The 21279-nt window shown below is 37.5% G+C and overlaps 1 protein-coding gene across 13 annotated transcripts in view; it reads right to left on the bottom strand.

The window, feature by feature from the left end:
- FER (FER tyrosine kinase) overlaps nt 1-21279 on the bottom strand; it is a 476299-nt gene that overhangs the window by 437326 nt on the left and 17694 nt on the right. Inside the window, exon 1 of one of the 13 annotated variants that reach the window (XM_089909162.1) lies at nt 7606-8803. The exons of the other annotated variants lie outside the window; for them this stretch is intronic. The gene's annotated coding sequence lies outside the window, so the exon portion shown is untranslated. Of the gene's footprint in view, nt 1-7605; nt 8804-21279 lie in introns of those variants that run through there. 13 annotated transcript variants of the gene reach the window in all.

Below are 21279 nucleotides of genomic sequence, written 5' to 3'. Positions count from 1 at the left end.
GGATACAAATTTGAGAGTCAGCTGCTTAAAGGTGATAAAACCAATAGATTGAATGTTGACAGAAAAGCAGAGAATTACAAGGACAAAGCCCATGAGAATGTATCAATGGAGGAACTAGAAGAAGAAAAGCCAAAGGGTAGAGATTAAGTAAGCAAAAAAGAGGTTTGACAGAGTTACAGATGATGGGATATAAAAGAAGTTATTAGCAATGTCGAATGTCAGAGAGAGATGTGAAAACTGCAAAAAGTCATTATTGGAATTTTCAGGTAAAGCCAGTATAGTAAAAGTAGTACTTCAGAAGTTCCTACCACCAATAACTAATAAAAAGAACAAAAACTGTTAAGAAAAAACAAAAATTTAAACATATCATCAGCAAATAAAGGAGTAAAACTTTATGCCACAAGTTTCACAGCATAGTTTCAAAAGAAAAAAAGGGAAAATTCTGGTGCTCTAGGCAGCATGGAAATGTGCCCAACACTACCCCTCAACTTTCAGAAGATATCCTGAGGAAGAAAAATTAACAAAATCGTGAGAATTCACACTGGATACTCCAAGATGAAAAGAAGCAGCATACACTGAACAGACCAACCTAGGGAAAAATCAAGAAAATAACTAAAGGAATATTACTCAGCCATAAAAAGAAACGAAATTGAGTTATTTGTAGTGAGGTGGATGGACCTAGAGTCTGTCATACAGAGTGAAGTAAGTCAGAAAGAGAAAAACAAATACCGTATGCTAACATATATATATAGAATCTAAAAAAAAAATGGTTCTGAAGAACCATAGGGAACGATAAGCTGGGAAGAAGTGAGAGACTGGCATTGACATATATACACTACCAAATGTAAAGCAGATAGCTAGTGGGAAGCAGCCACAGAGCACAGGGAGATCAGCTCGGTGCTTTGTGACCACCTAGAGGTGTGGGATAGGGAAGGCGGGAGGGAGACACAACAGGGAGGGGATATGGGGATATATGTATTCGTATAGCTGATTCACTTTGTTATACAGCAGAAACTAACACAACAATGTAAAGCAATTATACTCCAATAAAGATGTTAAAAAAAAAAAAAAAAGAAAAGAACTAAAGAAAGAAGCTTCTCTGTACCAAGACAGGACCTCAGAAAAATGCTGGGAGGGCAGCCTTGGCTTGCCGTTTTCCAGAGCTCTATGAAGAACTGGTGGATGAAATTAAATCCAGAAGTACAGGATGTTTAATGGAATCTCATAAGAGAGAGTAAATCTCAGGGCCCCCAACAAGGCCAAACTCAGTCCCAGCCAATACCTCCCCACCCCTCTATCGCCATGCTCATATGACAAATAAACCAAAATTAAAAGTAAAACCTAGGAATTCCCTGGTGGCGCAGTGGTTAAGAATCCACCTGCCAATGCAGGGGACAGGGGTTCGAGCCCTGGTCCAGGAAGATCTCACATGCCGTGGAGCAACTAAGGCCATGCACCACAACTACTGAGCCTGCGCTTTAGAGTCCACGAACCACAACTATTGAGCCTGCATGCCACAACTACTGAGTCCGTGCACCTAGAGCCCGTGCTCTGCAACAAGAGAAGCCACCGCAATGAGAATCCTGCGCACCACAACGAAGAGTAGCCCCCGCTCGATGCAACCAGAGAAAGCCTGTGTGCAGCAATGAAGACCCAATGCAGCCAAAAATTAAAAATAAATTTTTAAAAAAAGTAAAACCGGTCTTCCCTGGTGGCGCAGTGGTTGAGAGTCCGCCTGCCGATGCAGGGGACACGGGTTCGTGCCCTGGTCTGGGAAGATCCCACATGCCACGGGGCGGCTGGGCCCGTAAGCCATGGCTGCTGAGACTGCGCGTCCGGAGCCTGTGCTCCGCAATGGGAGAGGTCGCGACAGTGAGAGGCCCGCGTACCGCAAAAAAGAAAAAAAAGTAAAACCTAGCTTCTGATCCAAACAAGATGGCATAGACCATTTTTCCCAGCTCAGCCCCACAAAACACAACTATTAACACTGAAAATAGCAAAAGGGACGACCAAAGAATAACTCTGAGAGGTAGAAAAGGGAAACTCCTTTGGCCCTAGGACTGGAAGAACAGCACAGAAGCAGGGTGTCTTGTACCCCCCTCACCAAACAGAAAATGGTCATCCATCCCTGACTTTTCCCAACTTCCAGTCTGGGAACAAAAGGCAGTCCGTGTAGGCTAACTCCTCCCAGGATCCGACAAGCGTCCCTCTGACTACATCAGGCAAGCCAGACACCACCAGCAAGGGAGACAGATTATAAGCCTCACCAAAAACAACCAACCAGGGGAAGCATTCTCCTTCCCTGATAGGCCTGAGAATCCCATTTTCTGCCAAGAGAAACGGAACTAGGCAGGACGAGCCAGCAAGAGAGATCCAGCAATAGCAAGCAGCCCAGTCGGAAAGCCTCCGTGTCCCCACAGGTCCAAGGATCACCTTTCCCACCCAGAAACACCAGAGCAGGTACACAGAACTGGCAAAAGGGAGCCAGCTCTAGCAAGTGGTTCAGTCCAGGAAGCTCCTTGTTCTCTGCGAGTCGAAGATTCTCCTTTCCTGACCAGAGACTGTAGGGCAGCTAGGGGGCACGGTAAAGAAATCCTATCTCACCCCTTCTCTAACCAATAGACATCTAGTACTGCTCAGCCTAAGAAAAATGTCTTCTACTCCCTCAAGCAGCACCACCACCATCAAGAACCAGTGGGAGCCCTAGTGATACCAGATAAAGCAAACCAAAATAACAGCACAAAGACTCAAAATTAAACTGTCACTGGAACCACAGCCCACAAAAATAGGCCAAGAACTGCATGTTAAATCTAACCAGAGTGACTGACTGCCTGTAAAAATAAAAGATTGAAATAGGCTATTGAAATAGAGTCTCCTAACATAATAGATAAAATATCTAGGCTTCAATTGAAAATCACCTGTCATATCAAGAACCAAGAAAAATAATCACAAGTTAAAAAAGAAAAGACAATCAACTTATGCCAACAACAAGATGAATCAGATGTTGGAATTATCAGAAAATGATTTTAAATCAGCCATCATAGAAATGCTTCAACAATCGATTACAAATTCTCTTAAAACAAATGTAAACCAACAATTACAAATTCCCTTAAAATAACTGTAAAATTAGAAAATCTAAGCAAAAAATAGAAGTTATTAAAAAACATGGAAATTATAGAACTAAAAAATAATAGTAACAGGAATAAAAAACTCACTAGATGAGCTCAACAGTAGACAACAAAGGATACAATCAGTGAATGTAAGAAAGAGGAATAGAATTCAACCAATCCAAACAACAGAGAGAAAATATACAGAAAATAAGAAGAAGAATAAGCAAAGCCTCAGGGACCTGCAGGACAATAACAGAAGACCCAACATTTGTATCGTCTGAGTTTCAGAAGGAGAGAAGAAAGTAGGGCTGAAAGAGTATTCAAAGAAATATGTCCAACTTGGTGAAAGAGAAATCAAGACAGTGTGGTATTAGTAGAGGATAGACAGTAGATGAATGGAACAGAATAAAGAACCCAGAAATAGACCCACATAAATATGCTCAACTATTTTTTGACAAAGGTCCAGAAGCAATTCAATGAAGGAAAACTAGCCTTTTCAATAAATGGTACTGGAGCAATTGGATATCTATAGGCCAAAAAAAGAAAAAAAAGAATGAACTCTGACCTAACACCTTACACAAAAATTAATTCAAAAACTTAAACATAAACGTAAAACTGCAAAACTTCTATGAAAAAAGAAACAGAAGGAAATCTTCAGGATCTAAAGCTAGGCAAAGTCCTTAGACTTGAAACAAAAAAACACAATCCAGGGCTTCCCTGGTGGCACAGTGGTTAAGAGTCCACCTGCCGATGCAGGGGACACGGGTTCGTGCCCCGGTCCGGGAAGATCCCACATGCCGCGGAGCAGCTGGGCCCGTGAGCCATGGCCGCTGAGCCTGCACGTCCGGAGCCTGTGCTCCACAAAGGGAGAGGCCACAACAGTGAGAGGCCCGCGTACCGCAAAAAAAAATAATTAATTAATTAATTAATTAAATTTTTAAAAAAAACACAATCCATACAGGGAAAAATTGATAAATTGGGCTCCTCAAAAGTAAAAAGGTTGCCCTGTGAAAGCCCATGTGAAGATGAGAAAAAGACAGGCTATAGACTGGGAGAAAATATTTGCAAACCACATATCTGACAGAGAACTAGTACCTAGAATTCATAAGACCTCTTAAAATTCAACATTTAAAAACAACAACAATCCAACTAGAAAATGAGCAGAAGACATGAACAGACATTTCACAGAAAAGGATATAAAAATGGTGAATGAGCACACAAAAAGATGTTCGACATAAATTAGCCATCAGGGAAATGCAATTAAAAGCACATGGAGATACCACTACATACCTATCAGAATGGCTAAAATAAAATATAATGACAAGACCAAACACTTGTAAGGATATGGAAAAAGTGGATCATTCATTTGTTGCTGGTTAGTAGACAAAAAATGGTACAGCCACTCTGGTTTCTTATAAAACTAAACATTCAACTACCATACGACCCAACAATTGCACTCTTGGACATTTATGCCATAGAAATGAAAACATATGTTCACACAAAAACCTGTACACAAATGTTCATAGCAGCTTTATTTGTAATAGCCAAAAGCTGGAATCAGCACAGGGATCCTTCAATAGGTGAATGCATACCATGGAATACTACCCACATTAAAAAGGAACAGTCTATCGACATAGACAACAACTTGCACGAATCTTCAGGAATCCTGCTGAACGAAAAAAGCCAACCCCACAAAGTTATATACTGTATGATTCCATTTATATAACATTCTTGAAGTGAAAAATTTTTGGGAAAAGGACAGATTAGGGGTAGCCAGGGTTTAGGGCCTGCAGAGTGGAAAAGGGAGGTAAGTATGGTTATAGAAGGAGGATACAAGGGATTCTAGTAGTGTTGGAACTGTTCAGTACCTTGATGGTAGTGGTGGATACATGAATCTAGACAAGTAATAAAATGTTACAGAACTTAACATACACACAACAAAGGAGTACAATTAAAACTGGAGAAATATGAATAAGATTAGTGGATTATGTCAATGTTAATATCCTGGTTGTCATAGTTTTGCAAAATGTTACCATGAGGGGAAACTAGACCAAATGTACAAGGAATTATTATTTCATACAATTGCGTATTAATCTACAATTATTGCAAAAGAAATTTCAATTTAAAAAAAGAGTAATGCCCAGACCTCAAACTACAGGTCGGGGGAAGAACAATAACGTGGAGAGGGTGTCACAAATTTAGCTACATTCTTCCACAAGTAATAGAGCAAAAGCTGCCTATGTCAACCATAAGGAAGATGAAAAAAAAAATTACAAGGAAATTATACAATGATACCAAAAATATCATAGCCAAAAATTACAAAGAGAGAGAGAGAGCAAGCAGGCAGGGGTACAATACAGACTGAGTTGTAATATAAGTTCCAATTGGGCAAGGAATTACTCTGATCTCTTCCCCCACTATCATCTCCAGTGCTTAAAACAGCACCTTGCATATATAGTAGACAATAAAAATCTGTTAAATGAATTAACTGGTTGAGGCTACAGAGCATTATACATGCATCCCCTCATGCCCTACAATCCCTACTTAGCCCTCTTCATTCTTTAGGATACTCAGTGATTCTAGGTATTAATTCTATTATTACTTGTAACACGAGGTATCAAATTTACAACCCTAACCTATAGGTTAAAATTCAAACTCCTTTGCCTGGTAATCCAAGCTGGCCCCAGACAGCCTTCCACCCTCAAACAATAGTACCACAGTTTTCTACCTATGGTCCCTTAAATGTCTCATGATCATACCTCTGTAGCTTTGCAGATGTTATTCCTCCAGTCTAAATGTTTTTACCCTTGCCTGCCTGCAGAATTTTCAACAACTAAACTGCAAAGTTGTTTTCTCTGTGAAACATTCTCTGACCATCCCCACAATCATAATTACCCAGTCCAACTTAGATGTTCCCTTTTCTCAGATCTCAGGGATCATGTATGTACCTGTGATTAACATAACACTTCTCATAGTATATTTTAATTATTTTTCAGGTATATTTCTCCCATCAAACTATGATATACATGAAAATAAGAATATTACAGGGTTTTCACTTTTATAACCCTGGGGCTAAAATTACTATCCATATACAGTAGGTATTCAATTTATTATAAATAATTGCAAGAGCAAACCCATTTTTTAAAAGATTTGTAAATGAGATTTTAAAATAAGAATTTCTATTAATTTACTGGATACTGAGTACAAATCAGGCAGAAATAGAGCATTATACAAAACTACAGGCATGTCATTAGCAAAGATGTCTGTTTTAAAATAGCATCTTTTAAAATACACATCTTTTTAAAAGGCAAAACTAATAAATAGCATCTTTTTAAAAGGCAAAACTAGTAAAAGTCCTAAAAAAATTACTGACTATTTAAATTTATTTAAATCTTTCTTATTTAATGGCATTCAGCTTGGTATTTAGGATCAAGTGAGTTACGTTGAGTTTTCAATTCACCACAAATAGTGATTAAAAACTTTAAAAGAACCATTAAAAACTGCCATATTTTCAAAAATTAGAATTTCATCCTGTATAAAATAGATCTATAAATACATACTTCTTAAACAAAAATGGACACTATTTAATAGCAAAATATAAAACAGATAACTAGTTTCCTTGACAGGACAATAGAATTCTCATGGTACTTCTTATAAATATAAGGATATAGGCAAGTATTTCTTCTAAAATGCCTCTTGTTTTTCAACTTTTGGCTCCACAACTTTTTTACATCCTGGAAACTTTTTTACATTCTCCAAATATACAGAGAAAGTACTGCTTTTATATAGCATAAAGAAACTTTAATCTGTACTGAATACTTCCAAGTAAGGAAGATTTATGTTAACACAGATGATATATTGTTGTCACAAATATTTCTTTAATCATTTCATTTTTTAACATTGAAAATAAATTCAAATATACCACGAAGGTATGCTTACATAGAAAAATCAAAAAATAAGTGAATAAAAGCTGTGCCATAGAAACAGGAAATCTTTCATTCTTCCTCCAAGACAAATTTTCATAAGCTGACAAGAAATTTAATAGGAAGATGGCAGAGTAGAAGGACGTGCTCTAACTCCCTTGTGTGAGAACACCGGAATCACAACTAGCTGCTGGACAATCATAGAGAGGAAGACACTGGAACTTACCAAAAAAGATACTCCACATCCAAAGACAAAAGAGAAGGCACATTGAGATGGCAGGAGGGCTGCTGGGTGGGTGACTCACAGGCTGGAGAACCCTTATACCACAGAAGTTCACCCACTGGACAGAAGGTTCTGAGCCCCACATCAGGCTTCCCAACCTGGGGGTCTGGCAACAGGAGGAGTAATTCCTAGAGAATCACACTTTGAAGGCTAGTGGGATTTGATTGCAGGACTTTGACAGGACTGGGGGAAACAGAGACTCCACTCTTGGAGAGCACACACAAAGCAGTGGCACATTGGGACCCAGGGGAAGGAGCAGTGACCCCAGGGGAGACTGAACCAGACCTACCTGCTAGTGTTGGAGGGTCTCCTGCAGAGGCGGGGGTGGCTGTGGCTCACCGTGGGGCCAAGGACACTGGGAGCAGAGGTTATAAGAAGTACTCCTTGGCATGAGCCCTCCCAGAGTCTGCCATTAGCCCCACCAAAGAGACCAGGCAGGCTCCAGTGTTGGGTTGCCTCAGGCTAAACAATCAACAGGGAGGGAACCCTGTTCCCTCAGCAAACAAGCAGATTAAAGTTTTACTGAGCTCTGCCCACCAGAGCAAGACTGAGCTCTACCCACCACAAGTCCCTCCCATCAGGAAGCTTGCACAAACCTCTTAGATAGCCTCATCCACCAGAAGGCAGACAGCAGAAGAAAGAAGAACTACAATCCTGCAGCCTGTGGAACAGAAACCACATTCACATAAAGATAGACAAGATGAAAAGGCAGAAGCCTATGTACCAGATAAAGCAACAAGATAAAACCCCAAAAAAACAACTAAATGAAGTGGAGATAAGCAACCTTCCAGAAAAAGAATTCAGAATAATAATAGTGAAGATGATCCAGGACCTCGGAAAGAGAATGGAGGCAAAGCTCGAGAAGACGCAAAAAATGTTTAACAAAGACCTAGAAGAATTAAAGAACAAACAAACAGAGATGAACCATACAATAACTGAAATGAAAACTACACTAGCAGGAATCAATAGCAGAATAACTGAGGCAGAAGAACAGATAAGTGACCTGGAAGACAGAATGGTGGAATTCACTGCTGCAGAACAGAATAAAGAAAAAAAATTAAAAGAAATGAAGACAGCCTAAGAGACCTCTAGGACAACATTAAATGCAACAACATTCGCATTATAGGAGTCCCAGAAGGAGAAAAGAGAGAGGAAAGACCATAGAAAATATTTGAAGAGATTATGGTCAAAAACTTCCCTAACATGGGAACAGAAATAGCCACCCAAGTGCAGGGAGTACAGTGAGTCCCATACAGGATAAACCCAAGGAGAAACACGCCGAAACACATAGTAATCAAACTGGCAAAAATTAAAGACAAAGAAAAATTATTGAAAGCAGCAAAGGAAAAATGACAAAAAACATACAAGGGAACTCCCATAAGGTTAACAGCTGATTTCTCAGCAGAAACTCTACAAGCCAGAAGGGAGTGGCATGATATACTTAAAGTGATGAAAGGGAAGAATCTACAATCAAGATTACTCTACCCGGCAAGGATCTCATTCAGATTCGATGGAGAAATCAAAAGTTTTACAGACAAGCAAAACCTAAGAGAATTCAGCAGCACCAAACCAGCTCTACAGCAAATGCTAAAGGAACTTCTCTAAGTGGGAAACAGAAGAGAAGAAAACCCACAAAAACAAACCCAAAACAATTAAGAAAATGGTCATAGGAACATACATATCAATAATTACCTTAAATGTGAAGGGATTAAATGCTCCAGCCAACAGAAAGACACAGGCTTGCTGAACGGATACAAAAACAAGACTCATATATGTGCTGTCTACAGGAGACCCACTTAAGACCTAGAGACACATACAGACTGAAAGTAAGGGGATGGAAAAAGATTTTCTGTGCAAATGGAAATCAAAAGAAAGCTGGACTAGCAATACTCATATCAGATAAAATAGACTTTAAAATAAAAAATGTTACAAGAGACAAGGAAGGACACTACATAATGATCAAGGGATCAATCCAAGAAGAAGATATAACAATTATAAATACATATGCACCCAACATAGGAGCACCTCAATACATAAGGCAATTGCTAACAGCTATAAAAGAGGAAATCGACAGTAACAAAATAATAGTGGGGGACTTTAACACCTCACTTACACCAATAGACAGATCATCCAAAATGAAAATAAATAAGGAAACAGAAGCTTTAAATGACACAATAGACCAGATAGATTTAACTGATATTTATAGGACATTCCATCCAAAAACAGCAGATTACACTTTCTTCTCAAGTGTGCATGGGACATTCTCCAGGATAGATCACATGTTGAGTCAGAAATCGAACCTCAGTAAATTTAAGAAAACTGAAATTATATCAAGCATCTTTTCTGACCACAACGCTATGAGATTAGAAATGAATTACAGGGAAAAAAACATAAAAAACACAAACACATGGAGGCTAAACAATACGTTACTAAATAACCAAGAGATCACTGAAGATATCAAAGAGGAAATCAAAAACTACCTAGAGACAAATGACAAGGAAAACACGACAATCCCAAACCTATGGGATGCAGCAAAAGCAGTTCTAAGAGGGAAGGTTACAGCTATACAAGCCTACCTCAAGAAACAAGAAAAATCTCAAATAATCAATCTAACCTTACACCTAAAGGAACTAGAGAAAGAAGAACAAACAAAACCCAAAGTTAACAGAAGGAAAGAAATCATAAAGATCAGAGCAGAAATAAATGAAATAGAAACAAAGAAAACAATAGCAAAGATCAATAAAACTAAAAGCTGGTTCTTTGAGAAGATAAACAAAATTGATAAACCATTAGCCAGACTCATCAAGAAAAAGAGGTAGAGGACTCAAATCAAAAAAATTAGAAATGAAAAAGAAGAAGTTACAATAGACACCGCAGAAATACAAAGCATCCTAAGAGACTACTACAAGCAACTCTATGCCAATAAAATGGACAACCTGGAAGAAATGGACAAATTCGTAGAAACGTATAACCTTCCAAGAGTGAACCAGGAAGAAATGGAAAATATGAACAGACCAATCACAAGTAATGAAATTGAAACTGTGATTAAAAATCTTCCAACAAACAAAAGTCCAGGACCAGACGGCTTCACAAGTGAATTCTATCAAACATTTAAAGAAGAGCTAACACCCATCCTTCTCAAACTCTTCCAAAACATTGCAGAGGAAGGAACACTCCCAAACTCATTCTATGAGGCCACCATCACCCTGATACCAAAACCAGACAAAGATACTACAAAAAAAGAAAATTACAGACCAATATCACTGATGAATATAGATGCAAAAATCCTCAACAAAATACTAGCAAACAGAATCCAACAGCACATTAATAGGATCATACTCCATGATCAAGTGGGATTTATCACAGGGATGCAAGGATTCTTCAATACATGCAAATCAATCAATGTGATACAGCATATTAACAAATTGAAGAAGTAAAACCATATGATCATCTCAATAGATGCAGAAAAAGGTTTTGACAAAATTCAACACCCATTTATGATAAAAACTCTCCAGAAAGTGGGCACAGAGGGAACCTACCTCAACATAATAAAGGCCATATATGACAAACCCACAGCTAACATCATTCTCAACGGTGAAAAACTGAAAGCATTTCCTCTAAGATCAGGAACAAGACAAGGATGTCCACACTCACCACTATTATTCAACATAGTTTTGGAAGTCCTAGCCACGGCAATCAGAGAAGAAAAAGAAATAAAAGGAATACAACTTGGAAAAGAAGAAGTAAAACTGTCACTGTTGGTAGATGACGTGATGCAATACACAGAGAATCCTAAAGATGCCACCAGAAAACTACTAGAGCTACTCAATGAATTCAGTACAGGATGGAAAATTAATGCACAGAAATTGCATTCCTATACACTAATGATGAAAAATCTGAAGGAGATATCTGAAGGAGAAATTAAGAAACACTCCCATTTACCACTGCAACAAAAAGAATAAACCTACCTAGGGAGACAAAAGACCTGTATGCAGAAAACTATAAGACACTGATGAAAGAAATTAAAGATGATACCAAGAGACGGAGAAATATACCATGTTCTTGGATTGGAAGAATCAATATTGTGAAAATGACTATACTAACCAAAGCAATCTACAGATTCAATGCAATCCCTATCAAATTACCGATGGCATTTTTTATGGAACTAGAACAAAAAATCTTAAAATTTGTATGGAAACACAAAAGACCCCGAATAGCCAAAGCAGTCTTGAGGGAAAAACACAGAGCTGGAGGAATCAGACTCCCTGTCTTCAGACTATACTACAAAGCTACAGTAATCAAGACAATATGTTACTGGCACAAAAACAGAAACACAGATCAGTGGAACAGGATAGAAAGCCCAGCAATAAACCCACGCACCCATGGTCAACTAATCTATGACAAAGGAGGCAACGATATACAATGGAGAAAGACAGTCTCTTCAGTAAGTGGTGCTGGGAAAACTGGACAGCTACATGTAAAAGAATGAAGTTACAACACTCCCTAACACCATACACAAAAATAAACTCAAAATGGATTAGAGACCTATATGTAAGGCCAGACACTATAAAACTCTTAGAGGAAAACATAAGAAGAACACTCTTTGACATAAATCACAGCAAGATCTTTTTTGATCAACCTCTTAGATTAATGGAAATAAAAACAAAAATAAACAAATGGGACCTAATGAAACTTCAAAGCTTTTGCACAGCAAAGGAAACCATAAACAAGACAGAAAGACAACCCTCAGAATGAGAGAAAATATTTGCAAATGAATCAATGGACAAAGGATTAATCTCCAAAATATATAAACAGCTCTTGCAGCTCAATATTAAGAAAACAAACAACCCAATCCAAAAATGGGCAGTAGACCTAAATAGACATTTCTCCAAAGAAGACATACAGATGGCCAAGAAGCACATGAAAAGCTGCTCAACATCACTAATTATTAGAGAAATGAAAAGCAAAACTACAATGAGGTATCACCTCACACCAGTTAGAATGGGCATCATCAGAAAATCTACAAACAACAAATACTAGAGAGGGTGTGGAGAAAAGGGAACCCTCTTGCACTGCTGGTGGGAATGTAAATTGATACAGCCACTATGGAGAACAGTATGGAGGTTCCTTAAAAAACTAAAAATAGAATTACCATATGATCCAGCAATCCCACTACTGGGCATATACCCTGAGAAAACAATAATTCAAAAAGACACATGCACCCCAATGTTCATTGCAGCACTATTTACAATAGCCAGGTCACGGAAGCAACCTAAATGCCCATCAACAGACGAATGGATAAAGAGGATGTGGTACATATATACAATGGAATATTACTCAGCCATAAAAAGGAACAAACCCTTTGGGTCATTTGTTGAGACGTGGAGGGATCTTGAGACTGTCATACAGAGTGAAGTAAGTCAGAAAGAGAAAAACAAATATATATTAACGCATGTATGTGGAACCTAGAAAAATGGTACAGATGAAGTGGTTTACAGGGCAGAAGTTGAGACACAGATGTAGAGAACAAACGTATGGACACCAAGTAGGGGAAGCCGCAGGGGGGTGGGGATGGTGGTGTGATGAATTGGGAGATTGGGATTGACATGAATACACTGATGTGTATAAAATTGATGACTAATAAGAACCTGCTGTATAAAAAAATTAATTAAATTAAAAAAAAATTTTTTTAATTATAGAATTTGAATTTATATTCCTTGACTAATAAAACCCCTCCAAATCAGTTTATGGTTCAAGTTAGTTTATCAGAATATGTTTGTTCATTGATAAAGACTATAAAATCATTTGCCCAAATACAAAACTAATTACTTAACAGTATTTCTTACCTTTTATATTTTTCAATACTGACAGAAGTCAGAAACAGTGACTATGTGAACAAAGTCTTAAGCTGCTTGCAGCAAGACAGAAACAAAGTCACAAAAAGCCACCAAGTGTGCAAGTAATAACCACAGTTACAAAACAAAAAATTGACCTCACATGAATACAAAATGAGGTGCTTTTTCAGAAGCAGTTAAACAGGCTGGAATGAACAGTCACCAAAGTTTAATCACAAAGACAACATCATTCATTATCAGTTAATATACGCTGACCTTGACCACCTTACAGATATGGTATCTAAAACTCCTCCAACACTTTCCTTATTTCAAAGTGTTGCTTTAGCTTAATTTAAAATAAAAGTTAAATTCAACTGAAACAGCACTAGATTGGCCAGACAGCCTATGGGAACAGCATTAATAGATAATGATGTTTCATTGAGAGAGAACACTGAATAAAAGCTGTGTGAGGTTATAAACAAATGAACAACATGCTTGCTTTTAAATTAACTGGTTTTTTTAAATTTTAAAAATGTATTTGAAGAACTGATATTTAAAATTATTTGGGCAGAGCAGGATTATTAACAGAATTTTTGTTTATTTGTTTTAAGCTATTATATAAATCAACAGGTATTTATTCAGTAACCATGGGAGAGATGCTGTTAGGGATACAAATATAAATAAAATCCTGGATTACTGCCTTCAAACAACTTACTGTGTATTAAGAATAAACAGACAAGTTCACAGGTAACAATGACACAATTCATTCAAAATTCATTCAGCGACAGAAGTGAGCACCTATTTGCCAGGCATATTTCTCAGTGCTGGGAATATCAAGATGCATAAAATTACAGCTCCTAGTCTCAAGAAGCTCACCACCTACTAGGGTTAACAAATGTGGAAACAAACAAATGCTATATAATTAAACAGGTTCACAAATACAAATTGGTTATGAGCTCAGTGGGGATACAGGGGAAGTATGTACCACATTTCTAGAGACAATCAGGGAAGCCTTCACAGAATATAAAAGCCTGAGGTACAAAGTGCTATAAAGACACAGAGAAAGGAAAGAGTACAGCTGAGCAGAGTACTCAAAAAAACCTTTATTAAGAAGAGAAGATCATTTCACAATTATATGTGTATCATGCTCTACACCTTAAACTTATACAATGTTATATGTCAATTATCTCATTAAAGCTAGAAAAACTATTTTTAATCAAAAAAAAAATCTCTGGCAAGCCTTGAGGGATAGTCATGAAAGGAGCTCATGTACATGCATGTCTCTCTGCAAAGGTGTGTGTAGAGGTGGCTTTGGAAACAGTCCTGGGTTGAAATCCTAACTCTACCATTTCATAACTGTGTAACTGCACATTTTAATTAACCTCCTAAAAGATCGGTTTTCTTATCTTTAAAATGGGGATAGTAATACCAAGTTTGCAGGGTTATTGTAAAGATTAGATGAGATAAAGTATTTAGTGTGTCTGGCTTTGGAGAGACATTAAAAAGCAGTCATTGCTAATAAAGCATGAGAGGGAGAGAGAACCCACACAAGAGAGAACATAGAAGAGCAAGTGATGGAGGAGGGCTCCTTTCTAAATACAAGTTTGAACATAAGCAAGGATACACAGGCGGAAAAATGGGGAACATGTTTGCGAACCATGGCTAATTTGAAGGAAAACAGGGGAACAAAGTTAAAAGGATTAAGTGCACAATGCATACTAACTTGTATGCCCTAAATTCTCAAACTATAACTGTTATCCGGACACCTCTTGGCCTTTTAACTCTTCCTATATGATCAATTATTATAAAAGAGTTCAGTTTTCAAATTAAGGCCAAATTTTTTTCCTTCAAGGAGAGTAACAATGTAGGGAGAAGTAAAAATAATTTCAAAATCCATGTGTACTTTCAAATAGGCTCATTAAAGGCACACATATACTAACAGAATGGCAACAAACAAGGTTTCATCAGATATAAATTATATGAACTAGGCCAAAGCCAGTCCCTACTCTGCAGTGAGAAAGCCTGTCAGAGAGCCCATATCAGGCCAACTTTGTGCCACTCTTTAAAACATGGAGGAAAGTCAATTTCATTCTTGACTTTTTTGTATAATTCCATCTTTTCCCAAAAGGCAAGGCCTAACTCCCACTCCTGTCCCATCCTTCTCTACAGTCATGCTCCAACAAATCTGTTTTCTTCCTAAATTGTTCTTCTAGAATTCCATTCAGTTTGTAAATAAACTTCCCTAAATCTCTACCCTTTAATTCCCATCAGAAACCTGGTTCCCCCAAAACACAGGCTCTTACGTGGAGACTACACCTTCCCTACATTCCACCACCCACCTCTATGGGGCTGGGGGGTGGGGGGGGCAGCAGGGGGGGATGAGGGGTGGGTAACATTATCCTGATTCCCTAGTGCCATTTCCAAATCACTGCTCTTCCAATCTTATTCAAAAATCTCTTCTCCTTTGAAATTTACACCATTCAGATCTACCAGATTCTATTCCACCTTGCTGTTATTATTTCCATATCTGCCTCTCAGTCTCCACTTGCTCCCAATCTTATTCTCCAACCCAAGTCTTACCTTCATCCATGGAGATTTTAACCTCTGTAATCTTTCTCTTCTCCAAAGATCCATTCAATCAAGTCCATTTCAACTACCCACTGCTACTGGCCATAATCTGAATCCAAAACTGTTTCATCTCTGCAATGGTAAATTTTACTCTTCTAGTTCTAGACCATAACCTACTACCTTCCTACTCCCCTCTGGAGTCTAAACTGCTACTATACCTACTCTTTGACCTCAAAATGATCTCCAGTCACCCACTATTTCCTCTAAAATTTATCAGCTCCCCCTATATTCTCTCCCTTCTAGGGTAAGGATGTCACTTATCATCCAGAACTAGGGTACTTTTCAGAGTAAAATGAGGTGCTATTCTTCATTATGCCAGGACTACAGGTGTAAACCTGGTCTGTCCTAGACAAACTAGGACATAGAGCCCTCCTACTTCTTTCCCTACACACTGTGAATCAACTGACCTCCCTTAACTTTCTTTCTATTGTACTTGTCCTAAAAACCTCCAACTCTTAATCAATCCTTCTTTCTTCCCCCTAGCCACTTTTTTTTAAAGCTTCACTACCTCTTACTAGTATTTCAAGACTGTGCTAAGATCACCTCCACTAGGCAGCCTTCTCTTGCCTCTGCCCTTTGTTATCATAACATTCAGGAATGACAGTATCCTATTCATGACTGCATCCTCATGTTTCTCATACGATGTCAGGCATATACGTATATTCCCATAGATGTACTCCATGAGCCTCAAAGTTTGACTCTAATTATCTCTTATGTGTTTATTCTGAAGTGCATCATATGAAAAATGATTACTTTTACAATTTCATAGAGATTAAACAAGTCAAAGATAGCAATTACACAAATAAAAACTAGCAGGTATTTTCCTTAGCATGAGCTTTTTAAATTTATCTTCCTCAGATATTCGATTAACTCTGGGTTTTGCCTGTTACTCTCTGCTCGTGATTCTGTCCTCTTACGTTCCAAATATAAAGTCACATCAAACAAATTTTGGAAGTACATGAAGTATAAGTAGAAATGAAAGGACAAGTAGGAAAAGCAAATTTCAGAATATGTATATCAAATGATCCTCTTTTTTAAATTATACAAATATAAACACACGATTTTTAATACAGTTGGCCCTTCATATACACAGGTTCCACAACCATGGATTCAATCAACCATGGATGAAAATATTCAAGAAAAAAAAATTCCTCAAAGTTCCAAAAAGCAACACTTGAATTTGCCACATGCCAGCAACTATTTCTATAATATTTATATTGTTTTAGGTATTATAAGTAATCTAGAGATGATTTAAAGTACAGGCGTACCTCGTTTTATTGCACTCCACTTTCTTTCACTTCGCAGATAATGTGTTTTTTACAAATTGATGGTCTGTAACAACCCTACATCGAGCAAGTCTATCGGCGCCATTTTTGCAACAGCAGTTGCTCACTTCATGTCTCTGTGTTACATTTTGGTAATTCTCTCAGTAATTCAAACTTTTCATTACTATTATATCGGTTATGGTGATCTGTGATCAGTGATCTTTGATGTTACTACTATGATTCACTGAAAGCTCAGATGATGGTTAGCATTTTTCAGCAATAAAGCATTTTTTAATCAAGGTATGTACATTGTTTTTTAAAACATAATGCTATTTATTGCACACTTAGTAAACCACAGTACAGTTAAACATAACTTTTATATGCACTGGGAAACCAAAAATTTATATGGGAAACCAAAAAATCAGTGTGACTTGCTTTACTGCAATATTCGCCTTATTGCAGTAGCCTAGAACCAAACCCACAATATCTCTGAGGTAGCCTGTACATGGGAGGATGTGTGTAGGCTACATACAAACACCATGCCATCTATATAAGAGACTTGAGCATCCTCAGATTCTGGTATCAGCAGGGGGTCCTGCATCATTGATATCCCTTGCAGACACCAAAGGATGACTATATGTTTTAAAAGTTCAAACTGATACACATCAAACCTTTAACATTAGCTACCTCTGAAGAATGAGAGTTAGAATACTGGGAAGAATGTCACTTTTTATTTTATGTATCTCTAGTTTGTATTTTTATAAGAGGATATATTCATTTTATGATGTTAACAAAATTTAAAGAAAAGACTCCCCAACAAGTTTTTTTTAAGACTGAGGACTGAGAAGATAAAAATCAAATTTCAGAGATGAATGCTTCACATTAAAAATTATTTCTCCTTCATGGGACTACCCTGGCAGTCCAGTGGTTAAGACCCCATGCTTGCAATGCAGGGGGCAAAGGTTCAATCCCTGGTTGGGGAACTAAGATCTCTCATGCCGCACAGCGTGGCCAAAAAAAAATTTATTCCTCCCTCAAATATAGTTAATTTATTTTTATTCAGAAAATGACAAAGGTATTTATATCACGAGACAGAAAAATCTCCCAATTGTATTCACGTAACAGAATCTTGACCCCTCTCACAGAATGCTTCTGGTTTCCAGGGAACAATTTTATCCCTGTCCCATATCCCAGGCTCCTGAACCAAAAGTCTCATCCTTCTCTATTCCCTCATTTTTTTCAGGTTTTACCTGAACCAATTCTAGCTCTAATTCAGCACCTCAACAATAAATTGATCTAACCACAGGTTGAACCATTTCTGTAGTTGCCCAGGAAAGGAATCTTTGTCTTTTTGCTCTGTCTTAGTAAACGCCTTTCATTCATTTATTTATTTTATTTATTTATTTATTTTTATTTATTTTTTTTTTTTTTTGCGGTACGCGGGCGTCTCACTGTTGTGGCCTCTCCCGTTGTGGAGCACAGGCTCCAGACGCGCAGGCTCAGCGGCCATGGCTCACGGGCCCAGCCGCTCCGTGGCATGTAGGATCTTCCCAGAACAGGGCACGAACCCGTGTCCCCTGCATCGGCAGGCGGACTCTCAACCACTGTGCCACCAGGGAAGCCCCATTCATTTATTTATTCATTAGTCATCCAATAAGTACTTTTAAAATGTCTACAATACGCCAGACACTAAGTGAAGTCTTGAGTACAGAGATAAAAAAGTACTGGTCACAGCCTCAGGAAGCTTATTAGAGGAAAGGAAGAGTTCTAATACCTAACAATAACTGCTCTAAGGAATCCCTGTACCAAGTATAGTAAAAAAACAGAAGTATAATCTAATCCTGGCTGAAGGAAAAGTCTTCATAGACATCCCTAAAACATCCAGAGTAGTTCCTTCCTCACTGGCACTTTCTTCCTTTCCTCTCAACCAAAATATGACTCTCCCCACTTGGAAAATACTGCTTAAAACTTACCTCCCACTTCCTCCCCACAAAGCTCCACTTGTTCCTAAATGCCATGTAATTCTTAAAGAAAACCAAACAAATCTGTGAAACTCAAAAGCCAGCAAGAAAGGAAGAAAGAAACACTCACTGAAGGCCAGCCCTACACAAGTACCACAGAGAGCAGGTACTTAGATCTTTTCTTATTGTGCCTAGCTCCAATTGTCTCTACTAACTTACTTATATATCATTTGCATTTCAATCTACTTCCCACTTGAAATTGTGCATTTTTCAAAGATGAAGACTTAGACTGCTACAGCTTTGTAACGTCCACAGTGACTACATATATATTCCTAGGTATAATCAACTGGCGAGGAGGTGGGAGTGGGCCACTGTAGGTGGGGGAATAACTCCTGCAGACTTCAGTTGTTTTAAATGAATTTCAATTGCCAACTGGTGCCAGTGGGTTGAATACAACATAAATTTCCCAGTTTTTTTTTTATCTTTAACTTAATGCAACCAAATGTAGAAACCTCAGCCAAAGTATATTTAAAGTTGGATTGATATTTTTCAAAAAAAAGCTTGGAATAAACAATTTTATCTCCAGCAACCTCAGAGAATTGGAAGGAAAAAGCAAACTGCAAATAAGTTTTGGATGAATAGTGTTCTCAGAAACCAGGCAATTCTCAAGAAAGACATTAAGTATACACAAACTATATATTTTAAGAGAAAATACAGATAGATAATGAAAAACAAAAAGAGGTGGGGACTGTTCAAGATTAAAAGAGAATAAAGAGATAAGAATCAAATACAGTGCATGAAACCTGATTGAATCCTAAATCCAAAAAACTCAAAAAAAAATGTTTAGGGACAACTGGGGAGATCTGAATATGGACCATTATATTAAACATATTCTTAAATTAATGTTAATTTTCTTATATAAATATTGATATTATAATCATGCAGAAAATTATCCATATTCTTAGGAAATGCACGCTTAAAAATTTATATTCTATATTTATGTATAATATAAATATAATATATATTTTTAATATAGTTTCCATCAGTTTTTAAAATATATATATAGATAAAGAGAGAGAAAATGTAGCAAAAATTAACAGTGAGTGAATACAGATGAAAGGTGATATGGGTGTTCATTGTCCCGCATTTTCCATTTTTTCTGTAGCACTGAACATTTTCAAAATGAAATATTGAAGGGGTGGGAAGATGGCTTGAGAAGATGCCAGCTTGACAGAAGCATAAGGGGTAAAAGCAGCACTAGCCTCAGCAAACTTGAAAATCAACTGTGTGATCTTGGGCAGGTCATGGAAGCTCTCTAGGTCTCAGCTAGAAGAAGAGGAAGTGAATGATCTCTAAGGTAACCTTCCAGCTGCAAAACTCCATTATTCAACTACTTCTTCTCAGCTCTAAAACTCAAAAGATAACCATATGCGAAGACGGAAAACTCACAGGACTATAAAAAAAAATAAAGTATTTAAAACAGCTAGCCAAATGCTTGTCACAAACAATAAATATTAACTCCTCTCTTTTGAAAACACTGTAAAAATTCTTCAGCAAAAAAATACAAAAGAAAGATATGACTACTAATTAACTTAGAAAAAATAAGTAACACAGAAGTGCAAAGGTCTACTTTAATATCTATTCAATTTCTATTGAATTAAAAACTATGTGTTTGCACCTAAAGTAAAGCAAAACAATGTATTAACTAGTACATATTACAAATTTGTCAGATGCTTTTATTTCCAGCACTAATGTTATTTGTAGCATTATAATTAATTTCCCTTTTGGTAAAACAACTAATCCTTGAGATAATGGGAAAGATAATTATCTAAAAAGATTCTGTACCTGATGCTAGCACCCACCCAGTTGCTCAAAACCCAAAAATCATGGAGTCATCCTTGAGTAACACTCTTTCCACACCAAAAATATCCATAGATTTTGACTAAAAAAAAAGAAAGTCATCTCAAATCCATCCATCTCGTTCTTGTTGCTAGCATCTTAATCAGGGCACCACTATCTCTCACCTTAGCTCCTAAAATTGCCAGCTTTAAGTCCCAGCCCACTTAGTCCATTCCTCACATAGTAGCTAAAACGATGGTATCATTTAAGAACAAAACAAACTACATGCCAAACCCTTCAAAGCCCTGAATATTTCTATAACTTCTTCCTACCCATCTCCGTCTCTCCTACTACGTCAGCCACAATGCGTTTTTTTAAATTCCTCAAATTCACCAAGCTCTTTCCTCCTCCAAAGTCTTTGTGCCCACTATTCCTT

The sequence above is a fragment of the Delphinapterus leucas genome, chromosome 3 (genome assembly GCF_059928025.1).
Source record: "Delphinapterus leucas isolate spDelLeu-1000000601 "Yukka" chromosome 3, BTC_Dleu_Yukka2, whole genome shotgun sequence".
In the NCBI taxonomy this organism is placed as follows: Eukaryota; Metazoa; Chordata; class Mammalia; order Artiodactyla; family Monodontidae; genus Delphinapterus; species Delphinapterus leucas.
This window is presented reverse-complemented; position numbering and strand designations above follow the sequence as displayed.